We start from the raw sequence: 25,721 nt of genomic DNA on the forward strand, positions 1-25,721 counted from the left end.
TTGGCCCTATTCTTTCTTTCCCATTCTTTTATTATTTATGTGTTTATTAAAGACCTTGGAATTCCCTTTTATGTTAACTGCCAGTCTCTCTTCATACTCCCTCCTTGCTTTTTTATTAGTTTTTTAACTTTCCCTCTGGCTATTCTATATTCTATATCTTTCTATTTTCTACCTGACATCTATCATACACATAATTCTTCTCTTTTCAGCTTCTATCTCTCTCAACATCAAGGTGCTTTGGATTTATTTGTCCTACCTTTCCTCTTCAAGGGAAAATACCTTGAGTTTGCCTGCAATGCTGTTTCTGTGAAAGTGGCCCACTGTTCAGCCATTGTCTTTTCTGCCAACATTTAATTCCAACTTGCTCAGCTCACATGCATTTTCATCCCATCGAAGTTGACTTTCTCCGAGCTAATTATCTCTTTGGGTTGTTCCGTGTCTTTTTCCACAGCCAAACTAAACCTTATGATACAGTAGTTACTGTTTCCTAAATACCTTCCCACTTGTATTTAGAACATAGATAGAACATAGAACATTACAGCGCAGTACAGGCCCTTTGGCCCTCGATGTTGCGCCGACCAGTGAAACCAATCTAAAGCCCATCTAACCTACACTATTCCAATATCATCCATATGTTTATCCAATAACCATTTGAATGCTCTTAATGTTGACGAGTCCACTACCGCTGCAGGCAGGGCATTCCACGCCCTTACTACTCTCTGAGTAAAGAACCTACCTCAAACATCTGTCCTATATCAATCACCCCTCAATTTAAAGCTATGTCCCCGCGTGTTAGCCATCACCATCCGAGGACCAACTCATTCTCCAGAACCAGGTCCAACGGTACCTGGCCTCTCAATGGATCAGAAACACACGGCTGCAGGAAATTATCTTGAACACACTCCAGGAACTCTCACCTCTCTTGTCCCTTTGCACTATTCCTATCGCAGTCTATATTTGGATAAATGAAGTCCCCCATTATAATTATTCTATAATTCCTGCACCTCTGTATTTTGTGAATTTGTTTCTCTATATCCCTTCCACTAGTCAGTGGTTTATATATACACTGATCAATGTTACTGAGCTTTGTTCATCCGTTACCTCTGGCCAGAAAGATTCTGTCCTTACCCCTCTGGAACATCTTCATTCTTCAGTGAATTCTGCTACTCCATCCCATCCTTTTCTTCCTTTCTTTCTGAAATACCTTATACCCAAAAAATATTTACCACCCAGTCCTGTCCTTCTTGAGCCAGGTCTCTGTTACAGCAATATCATAATTTTGTTTGTCAACCTGTGCCTGAAGGTCACCAATCTTATTAATCGCACTCCATGCATCTGCATGCATGAACATTAACCCTGATTTAAGCTTTTGTAATTTCCCCTTACTCTGACAGCATCTAATGACATACAAATGCCTCGACAACGTTCACAAGAATGATCCCTGGAATGAAGAGCTTGTCGTATGAGGAATGGTTGGGGACTCTGGGTCTGTACTCGTTGAAGTTTAGAAGGATGAGGGGGTATCTTATTGAAACTTACAGGATATGGCGAGGCCTGGATAGAGTGGACATGGAGAGGATGTTTCCACTCGTAGGAAAAACTAGAACCAAAGGGCACAACCTCAGGCTAAAGGGACAATCCTTTAAAACAGAGATGAGGAGGAATTTCTTCAGCCAGAGAGTGGTGAATCTGTGGAACTCTTTGCTGCAGAAGGCTGTGGAAGCCAGCTCATTGAGTGTCTTTTAGACAGAGATAGATAGGTTCTTGATTAATAAGGGGGTCAGGGGTTATGGGGAAAAGGCAGGAGAATGACAAAAGATGAGAGATGAGAAAAATATCAGCCATGATTGAATGACGGAGCAGACTCGATGGGCCGAGTGGCCTAATTCTGCTCCTACGTTTTATGGTCTTTATGGTCTTACTCTAATTCTATCAAACACTCCAAGTATTCTATTTACCTTGATACTGCTCCCTTATAAATCTGCCTTATCAGTTAATACTTCTTTACTTCTACTGTCAGTTTTTCTCCTCTCCACTTTTAATTTCCCCTCAGCTTTCCATCCCCCAGCCGATACAATTTAAACTTTCCTCAAAAACACTAGCAAACCTCCCCATGAGGACATTTGTCCCTGCCCGGCTAAGGTGTAACCCATTCTTCTTGGACAAGTCCCATCTGCCCCAGAAATCATCTCAATGCCGTAGAAATCTAATGCCCTCCTTCTTACTTCATTTCTACAGCCATGTGTTGAACTGTTTAATCGTCCTACTCTTATGTTCACTAGCACATGGTGCTGAGAGTAATCTGGAGATTGCTGCTCTTGATGTCCTGCTTTTTAATTTCCTTCCTAATTCCATAAAACCTACTTTCAGGATTTCATCCCTTTTCCTACCTATGTCATTGGTCCCATTGTGGACCAAGAACTCTGGTTGTTCACACTCCCCAAAAGAATGGCCTGCAGCCCCTTTGTGACATTCTTGACTCTGCCACCAGGGAGGTAACATATCAATCTGGAGTCATGGCTTTGCCATTAGAAATGCCTGTAATCACGGAAGCTCTTACCACTACAGCATTTCCACACCTCCTCCTCCCTTCCTGTGCAGCTCAGCCATGAACTTGGCTTTTGCTATAGTTCCCTGTGGAACCAGCTTACTCAACAGTATCCAAAATGGAAAAGCAGTTAGAAAGCAAGATAGCTTCAAAGGATCCATGCATGACCTGTCCGTTTCTCTTCATTCCACTTGCGGCCACTCATTCCCTCCCTGCCTGCATACTTCTTAGCTGCAGTGTGACCACCTCTCTAAATCATCAGCGTTGCCAATGTACCTCATGGGTTCTGCAACCTGGAACTCAGGTTTCTGCAGCTGATGACACTTACTGCAAATTTAATAAACCCCAAATGGTCTGGTCAGCCCTGGCAAAAACTAAAGCACAACAGTGGAATTATCAAATTCACAATCCTTGCTTTAACCCTGTCTTCTGCTTTCTTTTGACTATGTTAGACATATATTCCTTATAAAGATGCCTTATCTTTTCTTCCCCAACTGCAACATCATTGTCTTTGGCCAAATGGTGTCTGTCTTAACTTCCTTCTCTGCTTCCTGGTAAAGGGTCACCAAGTCACATGGACCAGTATTTCTTCTTGTCCAAGGAAATTTCAATTTATGCCTTTACAACTGACTCTTAAAAGTCCTTTTCAAACATTCTTCAAAGCAATTACAGATTCCCTAGACATTTTAAAGAAATTATACATTTTCCTTTCTGTACGACTTCCGTGTTTCAAGGTTAATCACAAAAGGCAGTGGCCAGAAACTTATCACCGTTCACACCGGTGGGATTTTCCCACCTTGCCCCACAGAATGGAGATTTGGGTGACTCTCAGATTCTCCGACATCGCTGCAGCGAGAGCGTGGCATGAATGGTAGGTAAGATTGTGCCCAGTATGTTATTTCTGGAGAGACATTCATCCGAGAATGCCCTTTAAAGGATGACTAAATGAGATAATGGCAAGAAACATGTGAAGGCCAAGAGCACCTCGACCTATCCTTGAAGCCAGTTCTCATATAGAAATCATAGAAATCATAGAAACCCTACAGTGCGGAAGGAGGCCATTCGGCCCATCGAGTCTGCACCAACCACAATCCCACCCAGGCCCTACCCCCACATATTTACCCACTAATCCCTCTAACCTACGCATCTCAGGGCTCTAAGGGGCAATTTTTAACCTGGCCAATCAACCTAACCCGTACATCTTTGGACTGTGGGAGGAAACCGGAGCACCCGGAGGAAACCCACGCAGACACGAGGAGAATGTGCAAACTCCACACAGACAGAGCGTTTCTAATAATTCTGATTAAGGTTCCCACCATTTATTTTATTAACGATATTTCTGGCTAGGCCAGCATTTACTGCCCATCCCTAATTGCCCTTGAGAAAATGGTGGTGAGCTGCCTTCTTAAACTGCTGCAGTCCATGTGATGTAGATTAGCCCACAGTGCTGTTAAGGAGGGAATTCCAGGATTTTGATCCAGCGACAGTGAACAAACATTGATATAATTCCAGGATGGTCGGTGACCTGGAGGGGAACTTGCAGCTGGTGGTGTCCTCTGCTTCTACTGCCTTTATCCTTCTAAAGTGTAGAGTTCATGGGTTTGGAAGTTGCTGTTGACGGAGCCTTGATGAGATGCTGAGAGGTAAATGCAAATGCTGACTAAACACCCTGAAGGTTCTTGCTTTTAATGATTTCCACAGCTTTTCTTTTGATCTTTCCCAGTTGATTGGCATGGCATTAACCAATACCCATCCCTTCATAAATGCCACTATTTTTATTTTCCGTACACTTATTCAGAGCACTGTGCTGGAGCTGACTATGATTATGAAGAGAGTGCATTTCCACAAAATGAAGGATAATTCAGAATGTGCATTGAACCGGAAAATGTAGCAAAATCTATTCATCAAAAAAACACCTTGCAACAAAACCTAGTGGATGGAACTTGTAAAAGATTTGCTTTCATTCCGAACCCACAATACCTGTAAATGTTCTAAGTATGTTCGGGCCAATGTCTGTAAAGGGTTATTTTTTACATGCTAATGGAAGTTTCATTTCCTGTCATTTGGAATTAGGACAAAATCGAAGATAAATGGAAAAGTCATGTCAGCATGATCAAAAATTTTAAAACCATTGAGCTCCAATGAACAATGGAATAAAATGATGATGCAAGTGAGAAAGTGTCTGAAAACACTCCCACCCTACTCCTACAGAGATCTCAGACGTGAAAAAGGGGACAGTTTTTATTGATTGGGTGTTTTGCAAAATGTTCCCAACTAGTCTCTAATGATTCGTCATATAGTTCTACTTTTCGTAGTTCAGATGATGTCCCTTGAATATTTGCTTCAGTGTACCAGTAGCCAAGGGATGAATGATCTTCCATCTCTGCACCAACTGTGGTATAAGAGTAGAAGCTGAGCCCACTCAAATAAGTGTGTTCTAAACTTTCCAATTTCCTTCATCTAGACCTCCACCCTAATGCTACAGAGTCAGACTGAGAATGTACAAATGCAAAACCGCTTCAATCCTCTGCATTATGTGACGCTGTTGTGCCTTTAAGAAATATATATTTTAAATCATGTTCTCTGCAGTTTGTAAGCATCTTTGTTTGACCTGTCTGCTTAGATATTCTTTTATTGTGGCTTAAATGGTTCAAATGGGATTTTGTTTATTTTTACTCTGGGCCTAATGCACTTTCTGGGAGTTTACAATCTTTTGAATTGTTGGGAGAAGGGACAGTTGGCAGGGGAGGTCAAGTGGGATAGTTTTTTTTCTCTCCCAAGAGTTCTTACTTTCAGTTTTGGTTGCTGGTTAGTTAGAATATGTGTGGACTCCTGGCTGAAGGCAGTGTTTTTGTCTCTCTCCTTGTTATTAAAAAATCTGCTATATTGGAAACAGTTGTTCTTGCCTTCCTGTAGTGAAAATTCTGATGTTGGTGGTTTTCTAGCTAGAGGCCAGCAGTGGCATTATCTGTACCTCGAGGTGCTGGGATTTCCAGAATGGAGAAGCCACATTTTCAATCTTCTATCCAAAGGGCTAATTCGCAGCAGGCATTGCTGAGCTGCAAAACCACATGAGCATTCTTCTGTGCTAAACCTGTGGCAAGTGTATGTTTATAAGGAGGTTTTGTTGTGTTGAAACAATGCATTTAGTTGTTAAGATTTACACCATATCATGGTTGCTTTATTTTCTTGTTTGGAATTGGTAAAAGCTATGGCTAATTTTCTTTCTGTGTTAACTGTAATCTTAAATAAACTTTGTTTGATAAAAGCTGCCTCGTAAGTCATTTCAATCATACCTAAAGTGAAACATCTTATGCTTACCCTAGCCAAATTCAAAGTGTGAGACTTATGGTTGAGGCTAATTCTGTAAAATACCTTGGAGTTTCTGACCGGGATTATAACAATTACTTTTTCACTGACCTTGTTCACAGAAATTCTAGAAGTGAATTAGAAATTATTCTTGTCTGTATGCACGCAAATAACCAGAAACAGGATTGTTACATGAACTTGCAGGTGGTCAATATTCAAATCAAATGATATTGCTTAAAATCCAAGCAAGAACAAATGAGAGACGAAGGAAAGATCTGTTGGGTATTGGCACTGCAATGTGGGCTACAAATTTCCTTGGGACCTGGGTTGGCATTTTGGAGGAATTGGGGTAGAACAGACAACAAGAGGCAGGAAATTTAATTGCATCTCCATGTTGAAGAGCCATCTTTGGAAATTCACACTCAGGAGTCCCAGCCACCACAATGAAGGATCATCATGGTGAAGCCATTGAGATAACGTAACCACTATTCCCACCTCCATCATTCTGAGTGATCGCAACACTGGCAAGGTGTCGGCTTTCAGGTAAATGGTGGGGAAAAATTGAGATCAATGAAGTGTCCGGTGTGTGCTTTCTCCTTGTATATTCCAGAATATTATGGGCTCACATAATGGATATGGGTAACTGGTTGGTTTCCATTGATCCTTGTATTTGCTCCAAGTGACTTTTGGGTAATATATTTTGCAGCCCCACTGCAGACGTACCCCGTCACTTGCAACCCCCCCCTCACCCCCCACCGTCTTCACCCTACCACAACTCTGTCACACTCGATACCTTCTCAAACAGTTTGCCTGGTTTATTATAACTACCTGATCTCACCTTGACTGGCAATATTTTGGTGGGGCTCGGGCTCCAACAGGGCAGGGTGGTGATATGGAGTTAAGCAATTTCACCAAAGGAAATTATGTCAAAGAAAATAGCCTGAATTTCCATGTGCCTGATGTTCCAGTGTTGAAATTCTGGAGAGGAACTTCTTCCTATTCCAAAGTCCCATCCCGGTTTCTGGATGGGTAGCGTCTGGATCATGTGGGTGCATTTGGAATGCAGTTGGGATGCTCGCCTAAGCGATCAAATTGGTGCCAGTGTCAGAAAAGCCCCATTTGGATCTGTACCAGAGATAACTGTAGGACCACCACAATTCATCTGTTTTCACTTATTCACATTGCAGAGCTTGAGAGCTAGACAGGTTTTGGGGGAAAGTGGGTTGGGGTGAGGTTGGGGTAAGGGGCAGATTCCAGATCTAGGTCAGTAACAAGGTGGAGTAAGTCCAAAACAGTGACTTCTCCAATTCACCCATTCCAATCTGAACATGGAGAAGGAAAACAGCATGATCCAACCTCATTACTGCAGAGAATTCATACAAGGATCTGAGAACAGTGCCTCGATCACTTCATCATGCTTCTATCTTGTCAATGTTTGATTTGATTTGATTTCATTTATTGTCATGTGTATTGGTATACAGTGAAAAGCATTGTTTCTTGCGCACTACACAGACAAAGCATACCGTACATGGAGAAGGAAAAGAGAGCATGCAGAATGTAGTGTTACAGTCATAGCTAAGGTGTAGAGAAAGATCAATTTAATACAAGGTAGATCCATTCAAAAGTCTGGTGGTAGCAGGGAAGAAGCTGTTCTTGAGTCAGTTGGTACATGACCTCAGACTTTTGTACCTTTTTCCCTATGGAAGAAGGTGGAAGAGAGAATGTCCGGGGTGCATGGGGTCCTTAATTATGCTGGCTATTTTTCCGAGGCAGTGGGAAATGTAGGCCATGTCAATGGGTGGGAGGCTGGTTTGAGTAATGGACTGGGCTTCGTTCACAACCCTTGGTAATGTTTCCAGTTATAGAACATTTTAGCAACACATGAGTTAATTGTAATAAAAAAATGTAAGTCTATATCATGCAGAAATGGTTCAAATTTGAAACTTTATTCTAAGCACTTATCTTCCAATGTTGAGTGAGTGTTCAGAAATCACTGTCTTCATTGACCAACTAATTCTGTAAATCTATTGGGGAAGAATTCTGACAGCCTTAAGCTGTCTTAAGGAGACTTTTGGTGGTCAAGCTGGGGTCCTGAGCTGAAACATTGGTTTTGTTGACTGAGACCCTTGCTCCAGTCAAGTGACAGACACCACACCGTTATTATTGACTCAAGTCACTTCTTTCTGAAGCAAAATGGAAAATCCCAATGCTGATCACTGTTATACCTTGTTTACAACACACAAATGATTCTGCCTTCTTTTGCTAACACTACAAATTCCTCAGCCTAGGTTTAAACAAACAATACTTATCTGATGGCTTGTAGTGAAGTTGTGGAGAGGTCACCACCTAATCGTACTGGCCAGGCATGAATGGGGATCAAACTCTTTCTTCAAGCTAAATACTTGAGCCGTCCTTCCTCAATGATTCTTCCTATAAGTTATAGCTGATTTGGCTAATTCTCTGACAATATTTATATCTTTCTTGGGACTATATGTCTGGTTGCATTTCTTTGTTCTTCTTTCTGTTTCTTGACAGATTACCATAGGTGTCCATGTGAATGGCCTCCCATCAGTCACAAGCCTTATCTTCTACTTCCTGTGTGATGGGTGATTGTCTACAACCATTTGTTCATTTCACATCTCTGGCACCTCAAACTGATAACAATCACCTTTGGAAGTCTGGACCTCCTGCTATCTTGTATCCTGTGGCAGAACTGCCTGTGATTCCTTGAAATGTCTTTGTAATTTAGCCACATTTCCCGTCAGCTTTTAGTATCTCTGTAACTTGGCCATTTTTCCAGGGTGGATGTGTCAATTACAAGGAGGTACAGGTTCTAGGTGAGAGGGGGAAAGTTTAAGGTAGATGTGTGGGGGAAGTTTTTCATGCAGAAAGTGGTGGGTGCCTGGAACACGCTGCCAGAGGAGGTGATGGAAGCAGACGCATTAGCATCATTTAAGAGGCATCTGGATGGGTGCATGAATAGGGAGGGAATAGAGGGATATGGACCGAGTAAGGGCAGAAGGTTTTTTTTTAGTTTAGTTAGGCCATCATGATCGGCACAGGCTTGGAGGGCTGAAGGGCCTGTTCCTGTGTGTGCTTTTCTTTGTTCTTTGATCACACCAAAGAAGGAGGCTAGTTGGCCCATCATGTCCATGCCAATTCTCTGCAAGAGCAATGTGGTTAAACCCATCCCACTGCCCTTTCCCCAGAGCAATGCGGGTAAACCCACTCTCCTGTCCTTTCCCAAGAGCAATGCAGTTAAACCCACTCTCCTGTCCTTTCCCGAGAGCAATGTGGGTAAAGCCACTCTCCTGTCCTTTCCCTAGAGCAATGCAGTTAAACCCACTCTCCTGTCCTTTCCCTAGAGCAATGCAGTTAAACCCACTCTCCTGTCCTTTCCATAGAGCCCTGCATTTCCTTTGACTTCAGGTGTTCATCCATTTTTGAAGACCATAATTGAAGCTGTCTCCATCATACTCTTAGATCCTAACCACTTATTGCTTTTTCCCCCCTCATTGCTCATTTGCTCATTGGTTCTTTTGGCATTCACCTTGAATCAGTGTCCTCTTATTTTTGATCCTTCCACATGAGGAACAGTTTCTCCCTATCTACGCAGTCTAAATCCCTTATGACCTTCAAATTTTGTTCACTCCGTCCCTCTCCCTGGCAACTGTTTGAGATTAAGCTGATCTGTTCGCAGCCTTGGTATCCCATCTGATCTTGAGATGAGATTCCGACTTCATATTTGCACTAAGAGTGCCTATTTCCATCTCTGTAAAATCGCCCAACTTCATTCCTGTCTCAGCTCATCTGCTACTGAAACCTTCATTTGTGTCTTCATTCTCTCTAGACACGACAATTCCAATGTGCTCCTGATTGGGCATCCATATTTGGAGTGACACGGTGGCACAGTGGGTAGCCCTGCTGCCTCGCAGCGCCAGGTCCCAGGTTCAATTCCCAGCTCGGGTCACTGTCTGTGAGGAGTTTGCAAGTTCTCCCCGTGTCTGCGTGGGTTTGCTCTGGGTGCTCCCACAGTCCAAAAAGTGAGTTGGTTAGGTGCATTGGCCATACTAAATTCTCTCTCAGTGTAACCCGAACAGGCGCCGGAATGTGGTGACTAGGGGGTCTTCACAGTAACTTAATTGCAATGTTAATCTAAGCCTACTTGTGACACAAATAAATAAATTTTGCCTGACATAAACATGAAATTAACCAACACTCTATTAGTAGGAAGTGGATGGGGAGGGTGGCTACGCCTTCAGTTGTCTAGGACCCAAGCGCTGCAATTCCCTTCCTACGCCTCTCTCCTTCTCTAGCTCAAAAAAAGTAAAAGTAAAGTTTATTTATTCGTCACAAGTTCTTCAACCAAGCTTTTGATCATCTGACATGAGACTTGGTGGCAAATTTAATTTTAAAAGGCTCCTGTGAAGCGCCATTTCCTTCAATTTTTCTGAGAGGTCTGTCATGTGGCACTTTTTAAAAAGCCTTTTGAAAGGCTATGTACATTACATCAACCACATTACCTTCATCAGCCCTTTCTGATACCTCACAAAAACCCAATCATGTTGGTTTTTATTTGTCTCTAACAGAGCCATGCTGGTTTTCCCTCCCCACGGAGGGATTGATCTTTTTGGGGGAAGTGATGGCCGAGTGGTATTATCGCTAGACTATTAATCCAGAAACTCAGCTAATGTTTTGGGGAGCCGGGTTCGAATCCCACTACGGCAGATAGTGGAATTTGAATTCCATTTTTTTAAAAATCTGGAATTATGAATCGACTGACAACCATGAAACCATTGTCGATTGTTGGAAAAACCCATCTAGTTTACTAATGTCCTTTAGGGAAGGGAATCTCCCATCCTTATCTGGTCTGGCCTACATGTGACTCCAGAGCTATAGTAACGTGGTTGCCTTTCAACTGCCCTCGGGTAACTGGGGATGGGCAATAAGTGCTGGCCCAGCCAGCGATGCCTGAGAAGGTATAATAAAAAAAAGTGACTGTTAATTTTGTCCTGGATTTTTGTTTCTAAAAGCTTTTCCAAACATAAGTTTAACTTACTAGTCTGTAGCTGCTGGATTTATCCTTACACCCTTGTTTGAACAAGAGTGTAACATTTGAATTCTCCAGTCCTGGGTCCCCAGAGTATTACCCTGGCTCGCTGAATTACTAGTCCAATAACAGTACCACTGGGCCACTGCTTCCTCTAGACAGGACAGGTGGAGAACGAATGTTTCTCCTGGCTGGGGATATAGACTCAGAATAAAGGGCAAAACATTTAGGACCTAGATGATAAATTTCTTCACTCAATACATTGTTGAGTGCATTGAAGATAGAGATTAATAGATTTAAACACAGAACCATAGAATCCCAACAATGCAGAAAAAGGCCACCTGCCCCATCGAGTCTGCACCTACTCTCCACAAAGATCAGTCCCTCCAGACCCTTCCCTCTGCCCTGTGCATTTACTATGGTTAATCTACCTAATCTAAACATCCTGGGACACTTAGGGGCAATTTAGCATGGTCAATCCACCTAACCTGTACATCCTTGGACTGTGAGAGGACACCCGAGTATCCGGAGGAAACCCCACACAGTCACTGAGAGAACATGCGAATTCCACACAGGCAGTGACCCAAGGCCGGAATTGAACTCAGGTTCCTGTGGGACAGCAGTGCTAACCACTATGCCACCATGCTGCATTTCTATCTTTTCCTAGATGCTAATAACACAATCGGATATGGAGATATTGTGGAAAAGTGTCATTGAGGTAGACGATCGGCCAAGATTCATTGAATGGTGAGGCAGGCTCGATGGGCTGAATGGCTTATTCCTCCCCTATTTCCTATGTTCCTTTCTGTGGTGAGTTTAGTTTGAATTTACAGCAGAACTACTGTACATCACACTGTCCAATGCATTTCAATGGCAAGGCAGACAGTGAGATGTTGTTTTCACAAGGCACAATTCAGTGCAATTTGGCCCACAAGCTTAGGATATGTAAGTTTAGCTGCATGTCGTGCTTTACACCTAATGTTGCTGTGCTATCAAACACCTTAACTACACTAAAACTACCTTAATGGTCATGTTTTCGGTTACCTCCAAATTCTTGCTCAACTCCTTTTATGAAGCATGTTAGGGAATTTGATAGTGGTAACACCTTATTCCGTATAAGCAAATGGATTCATCGATAACATAGAATTATACAGCACAGAATGGGTCAATTTGTCCTATCATGCTTGTACCAGCTCTGTGGATGAGTTATCTAGTTAGTCCCAAAGTGACACTGCTTATTCAAATTGCACTACTTTTTTTTTTGGTTTTATTAATCTGAGGAATGCAGGAAATTAAACACTTCTAGCTGTGGGATCCACTGTCTGCAATAAGCATTCCAGAGGCAGGAAGATCCATGGTAAAAGCTTCCTCATTATAAAGCTACTCGAATAGAATGTTAAATGCTCACTTGACAAGCCTCCAATGTCCATGAAATAGATAATAGTTCAGTCATAAGCGCAATAACAAGACAGGAAGATTGATTAGCGTGTCATATGTTAATCATGTAATAAATAATATATCATAATATCCGTCACATTTTACAATTTTCTTTTAAACCTTTGATAAAATGAATAGAAGGAATCTAACAATATCCATATGTTCACAAGTCTAGTGTTACTTTAAATAAAATGGGGAGTTAGCTAGCTCAGTTGGCTGAATGGCTAGATGTGAACCAGGACTCGCTGGATGTGAAGCAGAGCTCACTGAATGACTGAAACTGTGAGCTCATAATGGCACAGCAATCGAATGAAACCATAAATCTGGGACCTGAGTGAACAAGGCAAACAACTCCATATTGAGACTGAAGAATAGATAATTGAACAGCGTAATGACTAAGAAGGAATTGTAAATTAGAGTGGGTGAATGTAATATCATTTCAAGCATAGAGATAAAGAAAGAGGGTGAAAAGAAGATTAAGTGAAGAGAGGGAGAGAAACACGAGCCAGAAAGGAAAAGTCAAAACAAGTACCCTGACATTTATAAATTTTTCAACAGTTAATACCGAGGCTCCACACTTCTAATAGTTAATTTTCAGTGTCAGAGTGGTTGATTGGCACTAATGAACAATTATCATATTATTAAAATGGTATTTATGTTTGAGATGACTTTACTCACTTGCCGAGGCAGATTTAGTTTGTGTCAGTGGCAGAAACACAGCAACTACAAGCTGCTCAATGCATTTTAATGGTGAAGCAGACAGTGAGATGCCATTTTTACAGAGTTAATGGCAGAGCAGTACAATTCAGACAACAACTTTTGGACATTAAAGTTTAACTACACAGCTTCCCTTCACCTAAATTTGCAGTACCATCTACACCTACATATTACTGCTATATTGACAGCAAAAGCTAGTCCTTTGCTGACTCAGTCAAAAAAATGAAGTGTTTTTATGCAATAAAGTCCATTCAAATAAAATGAAATCCAAAGGTGCTTATGTAATATTTAATGTGATAAAGTATCGAAAACATTCATTAATTTTGATACAGACTTAAATAAACATTTTAACACCCATAAATTAATTGCCGACTTTAAAATGTATGGGGATTTTAAAATAAACCAGATCTCTTTAGATTGAAATGTGATAATAGTTCAATAAAAATCCATTTAAAATGGATGTACTTGACAGTACTTATATCATAATGCTTATATTTCCATTCCACTAGAATATTAGAAATGGATATCTGCATAAGGATGTAGAAGCAACATCTGCGTGGGCATGAGAACTGCACAGTATAATTGTGGAATCATATTTGTGCTTTTGGACTGAAATGATTTGAAACATGGGGGTAAATTTTATCGTCCCACCTGCCACGGGAATCGGAGCGGCCGAGGGGCGGACCATGGAAAGGTTCATTGACCTTGGGCTGGTTTTCCAGTTTCAGGGTGAGTGAGGCTGGAAAATCCCGCCCAAAATGCCCCAAGGTTTGCTGTCAAAGTAACAGTAAGGCTAATAGTACCCAGCACTGTTTATGCATAAAATCCACTGCAACTTCAGGTGACATTGAACTGAACACAGAAATCAAAAAGTTCCTGTGAAGATGCCTTTCCTTTGTTTTTCTTTTTCTTTTTCTCATAGTCCAATCTTTCTTTTCCCTTATTTTCCTTTCTTTATCTGATTTGACATGGAATTCACCATTGTAAATTGCACTCCCTTCTTACTCCTTGCACTGTTAATTTCACCATCCTTCAAGTTGACTGCAACTTGAGGAGACACACCATTAAGCTGAACTGTTCACTCAGATCCCAGTAGTTTTGCAGAGATAATGGCGCTATTTCCATCTTATACTTCGAGCAGCTCAGTTCAAGGCCATCAGTGCAGGAGATTGTCAGGGCCATGTGCAAAAATCTATCATCTTTACCTGCTTCACCAATGATTTCCCCTTCTTGGGGATGTTTGCCAATGGCCAATTCTATTCACAGCTCCTCAGATAATGTCGCATTCTGTGTTCACATGCGGAACAAAACTGGACAATATTCGGGCTTAGGCCGAGAATTGCCAAGCAATGACCATCTCCAGCAAGAAAGAATTTAACTGCCTCCCTTTGACAGTCCACAGCTTGACCGTTGCTGAATCCCCAACCAACAACGTTCCAAGGGCAATGACCATATAAACTAAGAGCAGGAGTTGCCCACTCGGCCCCGCTAGCCTGCACCACCATTCAATATGATCAAGGCTGATCTGATTGTTATTTGGATACCATTGATCAGAAAATTGACTGGACCAGCCATGTAATTCTGGGCTGGGAATTCTGTGAGGGGTAATTTACTTCCTGATTCCTGGAAGTTTGACCATCAACGAAAATGAAAATGTCCATTCTCCACGTGTCTGGATGAGTGCGGCTCCAAAAACAATCGAGAAGATTGACATCATCCAGGACAAACGAGTCCGCTTGGTTGACATGTCACCCACCAACTTAAACATTCACTCCTTCCACCACTGACGCACAGTAACACCAGTATGTAGTGTACAAGATGCACAGCACAATTCACCAAGTCTCCCTTGACAGCATCTTCCAAACCCACAATCTCTACCATCCAGCACGACAGGGGCAATGATATCTTTGTAGGTGTATGGTCTGTAGCAGTTCAAGAAAATGGCTCACTATCACCTTCTCATTAGGGATAGGCAACAAATGCTGGCCTTGTCATTGAGGCCCACAATCTATCAAAGTATAAAAATAAAGGTTTTTAAAAGTTTATTTATTAGTCACAAGTAGGCCTACATTAACACTGCAATGAAGATATTGTGAACATCCCCTAGTCACCATGGTCCGGCACCTGTTCGGGTACACTGAGGGAGAATTTAGCATGGCTAAGGCACCTAACCAACACGTCTTTCCGACTGTGGGAGGAAACCGGAGCACCCGGAGGAAATTCACACAGACACGGGGAGAACATGCAAACTCCACACAGACAGTGACCCAAGCCAGGAATCGAACCCGAGTCCCTAGTGCTGTGAGGCAGCAGTGCTAACCACTGTATCACCTTGCCGCCCCATCGAATCGACAAGATGCATTACAGCAACTCATTAAGCTCCTGTAATACCACCTCCCAAACCAGCAACCTCTTCCACAAAGGGAACAACTGCACAGGTACACCAGCAAACCACACACCAGGCTGACTTGTAAACCACTGTCATCTTTTCATCGATGGTGAGCCAAAAATCATGAAATCCATCCCCTACAGAGCTGTGGGTGTACCTTCACCACAGTGAATGTAGTCGATCATGAAAACAGGTCACCATCACCCTCCTCAAGGGTAGTTTGGGATTTTAAATAAATGCTGGCCATGAAAAAAAATCTATTACCCTTGTTGATTATGTTTGCCCCCGACTGCTTAATTTTGGTGACCCATATACATGGATCCTTAAATCTCTTTGGATTTCCACTGTGCCTAGCCTTTCACTATTTAAGTAATACTAAATCTTTGTGTCATCAGCACGGTGGCACAGTGGTTAGTACTGCTGCCTCACAGGACCAGGGATCCGGGTTTGATTCCCGGCTTGGGTCACTGTCTGTGCGGAGTCTGCACGCTCTCCCCGTGGGTTTCTTCCAGGAACTCTGGTTTCCTCCCACAGTCTGAAAGACGGGCTGGTTAGGTGCATTGGCCATGCTAAATTCTCCCTCAGTGTAGCCGAACAGGCGCCGGAGTGAGGTGACGCGGGGATTTTCTCAGTAACTTCATTGCAGTGTTAATGTAAGCCTACTTATGACACTAATAGATAAACTTTACTTTAACTTGGGTATACACTTTCTATTGTGTTGTCTATGTCACTGGCAAATATAGGAATAGTTAAGGCTCCCGCACAGGACCTTGTGGGATACTTGTTTTCAATTTGAGTACATACCTATTACCCCTACTTTCTGTCTTCTACTACCTAACCAACCTAACCAATAAGTTATTTTCAATTTCATGGACTTTAATTTAGCCTCCTATTTGGAGGTTTATCAATTGCCACTGGAACTCTGTATAACCTACATCCAGTAAGAAGTTTAACAACACCAGGTTAAAGTCCAACAGGTTTATTTGGTAGCAAAAGCCACACAAGCTTTCGAGGCTCTGAGCCCCTTCTTCAGGTGAGTGGGAATTCTGTTCACAAACAGAACTTATAAAGACACAGACTCAATTTATATGAATAATGGTTGGAATGCGAGAATGAACACCGCTCGACAATCACCAGGCAAGACTGTTCTCTTCCTGTTGGGGAGCACTTCAGCGGTCACGGGCATTCGGCCTCTGATATTCGGGTAAGCGTTCTCCAAGGCGGCCTTCGCGACACACGACAGCGCAGAGTCGCTGAGCAGAAACTGATAGCCAAGTTCCGCACACACAAGGACGGCCTCAACCGGGATATTGGGTTCATGTCACACTATTTGTAACTCCCACAGTTGCGTGGACCTGCAGAGTTTCACTGGCTGTCTTGTCTGGAGACAATACACATCTTTTTAGCCTGTCTTGATGCTCTCTCCACTCCCATTGTTTTGTTTCTTAAAGACTGGATTAGTTGTAAGTATTCGCATTCCAACCATTATTCATGTAAATTGAGTCTGTGTCTTTATAAGTTCTGTTTGTGAACAGAATTCCCACTCACCTGAAGAAGGGGCTCAGAGCCTCGAAAGCTTGTGTGGCTTTTGCTACCAAATAAACCTGTTGGACTTTAACCTGGTGTTGTTAAACTTCTTACTGTGTTTACCCCAGTCCAACGCCGGCATCTCCACATCAACCTACATCCAGGCAGACTTTTGTTATTTCCTTGAGGAATTATGTTTATTAGATATGGCCTTCTCCTTGCAAATGCAAGTTGGTAATCTGCAATCAGCTCAAATGTCTTCAGGTACTTAGTCACTCTGTCCTTAATTTTAGATGCCAATAACTTTCCCAACAGAAGCTGTGACCAGCAGTCTGGAGAGCGAGATTCAACATTATCTTGGGTGCTGCACCACTGATGATGAAGCGTCTCTGCTCCTGGGCCCCAATCAAGATATTTTGCTAGAACTGGATTGGGGAAGGGGGTTGCAGTTGGAGGGTGGATTCTGCCAGGCCAGGTTAGGAAACCGTAACGAGGATCACTGGCCGGGGTGCACAGGCTCGAGGAGAGGGGGACTGACTTTGGAGTGAGGATATATGTTGGCCCAAGGGCCCATAAAGAAGGATCCCCCTTACCCCACTAGTAGCCCAAGGAGTGAGACCTGCTGTGCCTCTAACTTGGTTAAGCCCCCTGCACCCACTGTGGAAAAAATTGCAGTGGAGCCAGAAGAGGCCATTAATTGGTCTTTTAACAGCTGGGGTCATTCCATGCGAGCATTGAAAAGTAATCACTATAGCCAAAGAAAGAAGGGGATAGTGTATTTTTTTTAAAAAAAGGATATCCAACAGTCTTTGCTACTATATTTCTGTTCTACTTTAATTTTTTATGCGGTGACTATAAACAAAATCTATGAGAAAATGATATATGATACTGGACTGTACCCTCCCCAGTCGATGGGAATAAATGGAGCTATACTGCAGTGCAAAAAAAAAGCAGCAAATATCTCTTCTTTTCTCAAAAGCCATTTTATTATTGGTAAAGAATGAAGAATGCAAAGGAGTTTCATTCATTACCAACAAAAGGGCTATGGAATAAATACATTATTCATCAGGCAGTCCTCATTTACGTTATTGCACAAACTCGGATTAATATCTGCACACTCAGCCTCAGGCTTTGTTATGTGCCAGATATTAATCCTCCGTCACATGGGGTAAAAAATATGAGCATTGACTGCTAAATAATGTATAATTATGAGACTTAATGCAACATATTCAGTGATATATGTGTTCATATCCTGCTCTTAGATTATCTATTGAGCTAGTCTTTGTAAAGGCAAAAGATGGGCATAATAGAGGGGTGGGGGGGGGGGGGGGGGGGGTGGAAAGAGATAAAAAAGATTTTACGTTATGCTTTAAGATGATTCCTGGGTAATATTTTGCATGTTATTTATCTTTCGCTGAGTTTTAAAGAGCAGCACTGTGCCTGTTCAAGTGTTTTGCCTTTCTAAACATCATCTGAAAAATATAGCGAAGATTCAAAAGAGTGATTGGAAAGGATGAGGGAGTCTGAGAGAAAATGAGCATGGAAGCATAAAGGACAATAAAAAGAAATGCTTTCTGTAGGCACACTGGTAATAAAAGGATATTTAAGGTACGGATGGAAAGCACAAAGAAATACAACTGGCGATGCTTATAGTAGAGGCTGAGAGTATTACAGAGATATTAAAAGTACTTTGCCATAGTTTGGAGTGAGCAGCTCAAAATGGGGATCCAGAGACTACCCAAGGCGTCCACGAAATAATTTGAACAGCACCCGGTTAGAGCAGGTCGGGCCCAGGCTGTTGGTCGCTGCAGTTACTGATGGCAGAAGTACTGTGCATCAGGCAGATTGTCAGTGATAGTGTAGTGCAGACAAGCCGAATAACAGCAGAGAGGAAGGGGAAAAAAAAAACTTGAAACTCTCAGAAGCTGTGCAGTGAGCTTGTAGGCAGTAGAGGATTACACTTGAAACAGTGTCAGTGTTCTCAACAGGAGCCACAAAATCTAATCTTACTCCAGGAAGAGCAGGGAGGTGTCATGTTGTGAAGTCTTCAACAGTCCTGTTGCAGAACCTGGAAGGTACCCTTCCAGCTGAAGAGATGAAAAAAGTTTTCACATCATCAATCACATCGATGTTCACTGTATCGGACAACCCTGGAAATACTTAATGCAAATCCCTTTAACCTGACACTAATGAAGTTCATATTCAGAATAGGAAAAAAGAACAGTTTGGACCAGTACTTTTATTTCCCAGCTTTTACAGGTGTTCCATTTTAAGGTATGCAAGACCAGTATTCCTGTTTCTTTCTGTGCTTTTTTTTCATTCAGCAATAGTTTATTATAATTTTGATGGGGATGGGGAGTGCTTGATAACGAACCATTTCGCAAAATGGCTTTTCAATCAAAAAAGGTTTCAGAACCATTGTTGCGAAGGATTCCGAGATTTCAGAATGATTGTATTTGACTTCTTTCAGACAGGTGTCGTGAGATAAATTATAATAAAATATAAACAGAATTTTTTTTCAGAAATTCGCAATCAATCATTTGAGAGATATAGGATGTGACCTATTATCAGAATAATGATGGGTTTTAATGGAGTAAAAACGAAGAAATAAATGACACTGGCAGGAGGGTCAGCTACCTGTAACACAACTGGAAGGTAAGTAGTAGAAGAATAAGAATGGAAATTAGGAGATTTTAATGCTCTGCTTGGAATGGTGGAGGAAGCAGACTCAATTGTAATTGATATATATATTGAAAAGGAAAATAAATGCCAATGCTTTGGGAAAGAACAGAGGGGTCAGACTAATTTGCTTATTCAAAGAGCTAGCACTAACAGGGTGGGCTGAATGGCCTCCTTATGTGCTATATGATTCAATCATCAAGGAGAGGGGCCATGTTTTTGAGGAAGAGAAGGTATTACAGGCTAATAGGCTGGAGGAAATAGATGTTCGGAGGGAGGAAGTCTTGGCAGTTTTGAATAAACTGAAGGTCGATAAGTCCCCTGGGCCTGATGAAATGTATCCTAGGATTCTGTGGGAGGCAAGGGATGAGATTGCAGAGCCTTTGGCGTTGATCTTTGGGTCCTCGCTGTCCACGGGGATGGTGCCAGAGGACTGGAGAATGGCGAATGTTGTTCCTCTGTTTAAGAAAGGGAATAGAAATGACCCTGGTAATTATAGACCGGTTAGTCTTACTTCGGTGGTTGGTAAATTGATGGAAAGGGTCCTTAGGGATGGGATTTACGACCATTTAGAAAGATGCGGATTAATCCGAGATAGTCAGCACGGATTCGTGAAGGGCAAGTCGTGCCTCACAAATTTGATAGAATTTTTTGAGGAGGTAACTAAGTGTGTTGATGAAGGTAGGGCAGTTGATGTCATATACATGGATTTTAGTAAGGCGTTTGATAAGGTCCCCCATGGTCGGCTTATGATGAAAGTGAGGAGGTGTGGGATAGAGGGAAAGTTGGCCGATTGGATAGGTAACTGGCTGTCTGACCGAAGACAGAGGGTGGTGGTCGATGGAAAATTTTCGGATTGGAGGCAGGTTGCTAGCGGTGTGCCGCAGGGATCAGTGCTTGGTCCTCTGCTCTTTGTGATTTTTATTAATGACTTAGAGGAGGGGGCTGAAGGATGGATCAGTAAATTTGCTGATGACACCAAGATTGGTGGAGTAGTGGATGAGGTGGAGGGCTGTTGTAGGCTGCAAAGAGACATAGATAGGATGCAAAGCTGGGCTGAAAAATGGCAAATGGAGTTTAACCCTGATAAATGTGAGGTGATTCATTTTGGTAGGACTAATTTAAATGTGGATTACAGGGTCAAAGGTAGGGTTCTGAAGACTGTGGAGGAACAGAGAGATCTTGGGGTCCATATCCACAGATCTCTAAAGGTTGCCAGTCAAGTGGATAGAGCTGTGAAGAAGGCCTATAGTGTGTTCGCTTTTATTAACAGGGGGTTGGAGTTTAAGAGCCGTGGGGTTATGCTGCAACTGTACAGGACCTTGGTGAGACCACATTTGGAATATTGTGTGCAGTTCTGGTCATCTCACTATAAGAAGGATGTGGAAGCGCTGGAAAGACTGCAGAGGAGATTTACCAGGATGCTGCCTGGTTTGGAGGGTAGGTCATATGAGGAAAGGTTGAGAGAGCTAGGGCTGTTCTCTCTGGAGCAGTGGAGGCTGAGGGGAGACTTAATAGAGGTGTATAAAATGATGAAGGGGATAGATAGAGTGAACGTTCAAAGACTATTTCCTCGGGTGGATGGAGCTATTACAAGGGGGCATAACTATAGGGTTCATGGTGGGAGATATAGGAAGGATATCAGAGGTAGGTTCTTCACGCAGAGAGTGGTTGGGGTGTGGAATGGACTGCCTGCAGTGATAGTGGAGTCAGACACTTTAGGAACATTTAAGCGGTTATTGGATAGGCACATGGAGCACACCAGGATGATAGGGAGTGGGATAGCTTGATCTTGGTTTCAGATAAAGCTCGGCACAACATCGTGGGCCGAAGGGCCTGTTCTGTGCTGTACTGTTCTATGTTCTATGTTCTATCAGTTTTCTTATCTGTCGTTCATTATCAAATACTGTGCATTTATGGTAATATTTTTGCAATTTATTTTTGAGTTATGAAGTTAATAGAAATAGTGTGGAAATAATATTGCTTTTAAACTACCAAATTCCAGCAGAAATTACCCAGAAAGTGGCAGCACAGGTGGAAAAGGCGGTGAAGAAAGCACATGGCATGCTTGCCTTCATCAGCCGGGGCATCGAGTATAAAAGTTGGCAAATTATGTTAGTCATATAAAGCGTTGGCCTGGCCACATTTGGAATACTGTGTTCAATTTGCTCACCACACTACCAGAAGGAGGTGGTGGTTTTGGAGGGAGTACAGAAAAGGTTTACCAGGATGTTGCCTGGTATGGAGGGTATTAGCTATGAGGAAAGATTGAATAAACTGGGATTGTTCTCCCTGGAAAGACGGAGGCTGAGGGGCGACCTGATAGAAGTTTATAAAATTATGAGGGGGATAGATAAGGTGAACAGTTGGAAGCTTTTTCCCAGGGCAGATATGACAATCACAAGGGGGCACAAGTTCAAGGCAAGGGGGGTAAGGTTCAGTAGAGATGTGTGGGCAAAGTTTTTTACACAGAGGGTGATGAGCGCCTGGAATACACTGCCAAGTGAATTGGTTGAGGCAGATACGTTTGTGACATTTAGGGCTTTTCTGGATAGGCACATGAACAGGGATACAGGCAGTTGGTCTAAATAGGACAGTATGATCAGCGCAGGCTTGTGAGCTGAGGGCCAGTCCTGTGCTGTACTGTTCTTTTTGTTCTTTGTTCTTTGTACACCTATAACACTCTTAACGGGGAATGTTAAATTCCAAAGATTTTGCTCATCCGCAGAAAGATGTAAAAATTAAATCTAAAGTTCTCAGTTTTGTTTGTGAAGGAGAAATGTAGACAAATGCTACTCTTTGGCCAGAATTTCCTGGCTGTTCATGCCCCACCGCCATTGCAAGTGAGGACGGTGATCAGCCAAATCTCCATTCACTGCAGTGGGACCAGAAAGTCCCATTGGTGTGAACGGCTGGAGAATTGCAGCCATTATATTCAAGAAATATAAAGCAGGAATATAAGCTATTTATCTTGCAGCCAAGTACTGATGAAAGTATCTTCAAAATTGGTTCATTAAAATGGAAGGACTCTTTCCTGTTATAATGTTTGTGGATACAGTATCTGACATGAGAAATGTCAACAATTGTTTCATAACCAAAGTATAGTTGCATAATTGTGGTGACATATTTGTGAAGAGAACCTTCTCATTGCTATAACTGGGAGGGACTGTTTAAAAATTAGGGGTTGCCCATTTAGGGCAGAGATGAAGATCATTTATTTCTCTCTCAGAGGATAATGAGTCTTTGGAACTCCCTTCCTCAAAAGATGGTGGAATCAAAGTTTTTTAACATTTTTAAGGCAGAGCTGGATACATTCCTGATAAATAAGAGGGTGAAAGGTTATCAGGGTAGGTAGGAATGTAGAGAGTTGAAGTTGCAATTGGATCAGCCATGAACTTATTGAATGGTGGAGAAGGCTTGAGGGGTCGAGTGGTCTACTCCTGCTTCTAATCTATATGTCCGTAAGTAAGCAGCTTGACTCCTGTAAAAATAAATAGGATAATTTGGGTTGAAGCCTTTTACCTGCCTTCTGTCTCCTAACTACAGCATTTACATTGGAGGAGGTGAAGTAGATTTTTTTTGTAAATTGTCCTTCCTTCTTTTTGAACAAAGTTCAAAAGTTGCTTTAATTTTCAATTAACTCAAAGACCCAGAATTGTGGCCTTGAATTTTCACTTAATTTTCCATTGCAAAATCATGCAATGGCCTGAGGCTCACAGCTCGGGCCACCAGCAAGGTTACAAAGGTAAAAATATGATAATAGTTTAAGGTTTATACGAGGAAGAAAAATAACCAAAGGAGGAACAAAAAAATTGGACTGGAGGGAAATGGTGAAATGTTTGCTTAAATAAAAGAGATAGAGTAATGGGAGGAAGAAGTACGGTAGTGAATAAAGAAAGCTAAGTTTAAGTTTTTTTATTAGTGTTACAAGTAGGCTTACATTAACACCGCAATGAAGTTACTGTGAAAATCTCCTAGTTGCCACATTCTGGCACCTGCTCGGGTATATTGAGGGAGAATTTAGCCTGGCCAATTTACCTAACCCGCACATCTTTGGACCGTGGGAGAAAACCAGAGAACCCGAAGGAAACCCATGCAGACACGGGGAGAACATGCAGACTCCACACAGACAATGACCCAAGCCGGGAATCGAACACGGGTCCCTGGCGCTGTGAGGCAGCAGTGTTAACCACTGTGCCACCGTGCCGTCCCAAGAGATTTGGCCACCACACAGATTGCTGAAAAAATACTGGAAATTAGCAGTGTCTATGAGAAGTAATTGTGACATTATCCTACATGGTTTAAGAGTAGTTGTCAGCAATTTGTATCCATTTGTGCCATTTCCAGGACAGGATTCATAATATTCTAAAAGTGTGAGTACAGCTGGATTTATTTTTTATTCATTCATGGGACATGGGCATCCCTGCCTGGCCAGCATTTATTGCCCATCCCTAATTGTCCTTGAGAAGGTGGTGATGAGCAATTGAAACAACGGAGTGACTTGTTAGGTCATTTCAGAGGGCAGTTGAAAGTCAAACTCATTGCTGTGGTCAGGAGTCACATGTAGGCCAGACCAGGTAAGGACGGTACGTCCAGATCACCAACAACCTGTCCTGGTCCCCTCCATGCTGACACTATAGTTAGGAAAGCCCACCAACACCTCTACTTTCTCAAAAGATGAAAGGAAATTTGGCATGTCAGTACGACTCTCACCAACTTTTACAGATACACCATAGAAAGCATTATTTCTGGTTGCATCACAGCTTGGTATGGCTCCTGCTCTGCCCAAGACCGCAAGGAACTACAAAAGGTCGTGAATGTAGCCCAATCCATCGCGCAAACCAGCTTCCATCCATTGACTCTGTCTACACCTCCCGCTGCCTCAGCAAAGCAGCCGGCATAATTAAGGACACCACGCATCCCGGACATTCTCTCTTCTGCCTTCTTCCGTCGAGAAAAAGATACAAAAGTCTGAGGTCACGTATCAACCAACACAAGAACAGCTTCTTCCCTGCTGCCATTAGCTTTTTGAATGGACCTATCCTGCATTATATTGATCTTTCTCTCCACCCTAGCTATGACTGTAACATTACATTCTGCACTCTCTTGTTTCCTTCTCTATGTACTGTATGCTTTGTCTGTATAGCGTGCAAGAAACAGTACTTTTCACTGTATGTTAATACATGTGACAATAATAAATCAAATCAAATCAAAGTTTCTGCAATAAAAGACATTAGTAAACCAGGTAAGTTTTTTATGACAATCAACAATGGTTTCTTGGTCATCAGTAGACTGATTAATTCCAGATATAATTTATTGAAGTCAAATTCGCCAACTGCCATGGCAGGATTCGAAACCAGGCCCCCAAAATATTAGCTAACTTTTTGGATTAATAGCCTAGTGATAATATCACCAAGCCATCATTTCCCCATAAAGTAAGTAAAGATAATACAAAGTCCAGTCGTATTATAATTTTGAGAAATATGACATGGAGTGCAAAAGTAAAAGGTATTAATAAATTGACTAATGATTAATTAGACCACAGTTAGTGCATTTTGTGTAATTTTGGTTATCCCATCAAGTATAGGTTAGGGGGATTAGCAGGATAAATACATAGGGTTACGGGATAAGACCTGGGTGGGATGCTCTGTTGGAGAGTGAGTGCAGACAGGATGGGCCAAATGGCCTCCTTGTACACTGTGGAGATTCAAAGGGTACAACACAGCTTCACCAGGAAGATGCCAATGAAATGGAACTATAGATAAGAAAGGGAACTTGAGACACGGAGACTATTTTCACTGGGGCAAATGGTCTAAGAGGAGAATTAGCCAAGATTTTGAATACTATGAAAAGTTTTGATAGATTGAATATAGGGAAAGTTTGTTCCTAGTTTTGGGGTGTCAGCAACAACGGATAATCAAAATGGAACTGTCATTAAAAAAATGAGCAAATAGGTTGGAAGTTCTCATTCTTTCAGGGTTATTGGAACATGGAATACATTGCCAGGGAAAATGGTTTAAGCAGAAATCATGGCATTTTTTAAAGGGAAAATTTAATTAAGATTT

Source organism: Mustelus asterias, chromosome 1, assembly GCF_964213995.1.
Source record: "Mustelus asterias chromosome 1, sMusAst1.hap1.1, whole genome shotgun sequence".
Taxonomy (NCBI): Eukaryota; Metazoa; Chordata; class Chondrichthyes; order Carcharhiniformes; family Triakidae; genus Mustelus; species Mustelus asterias.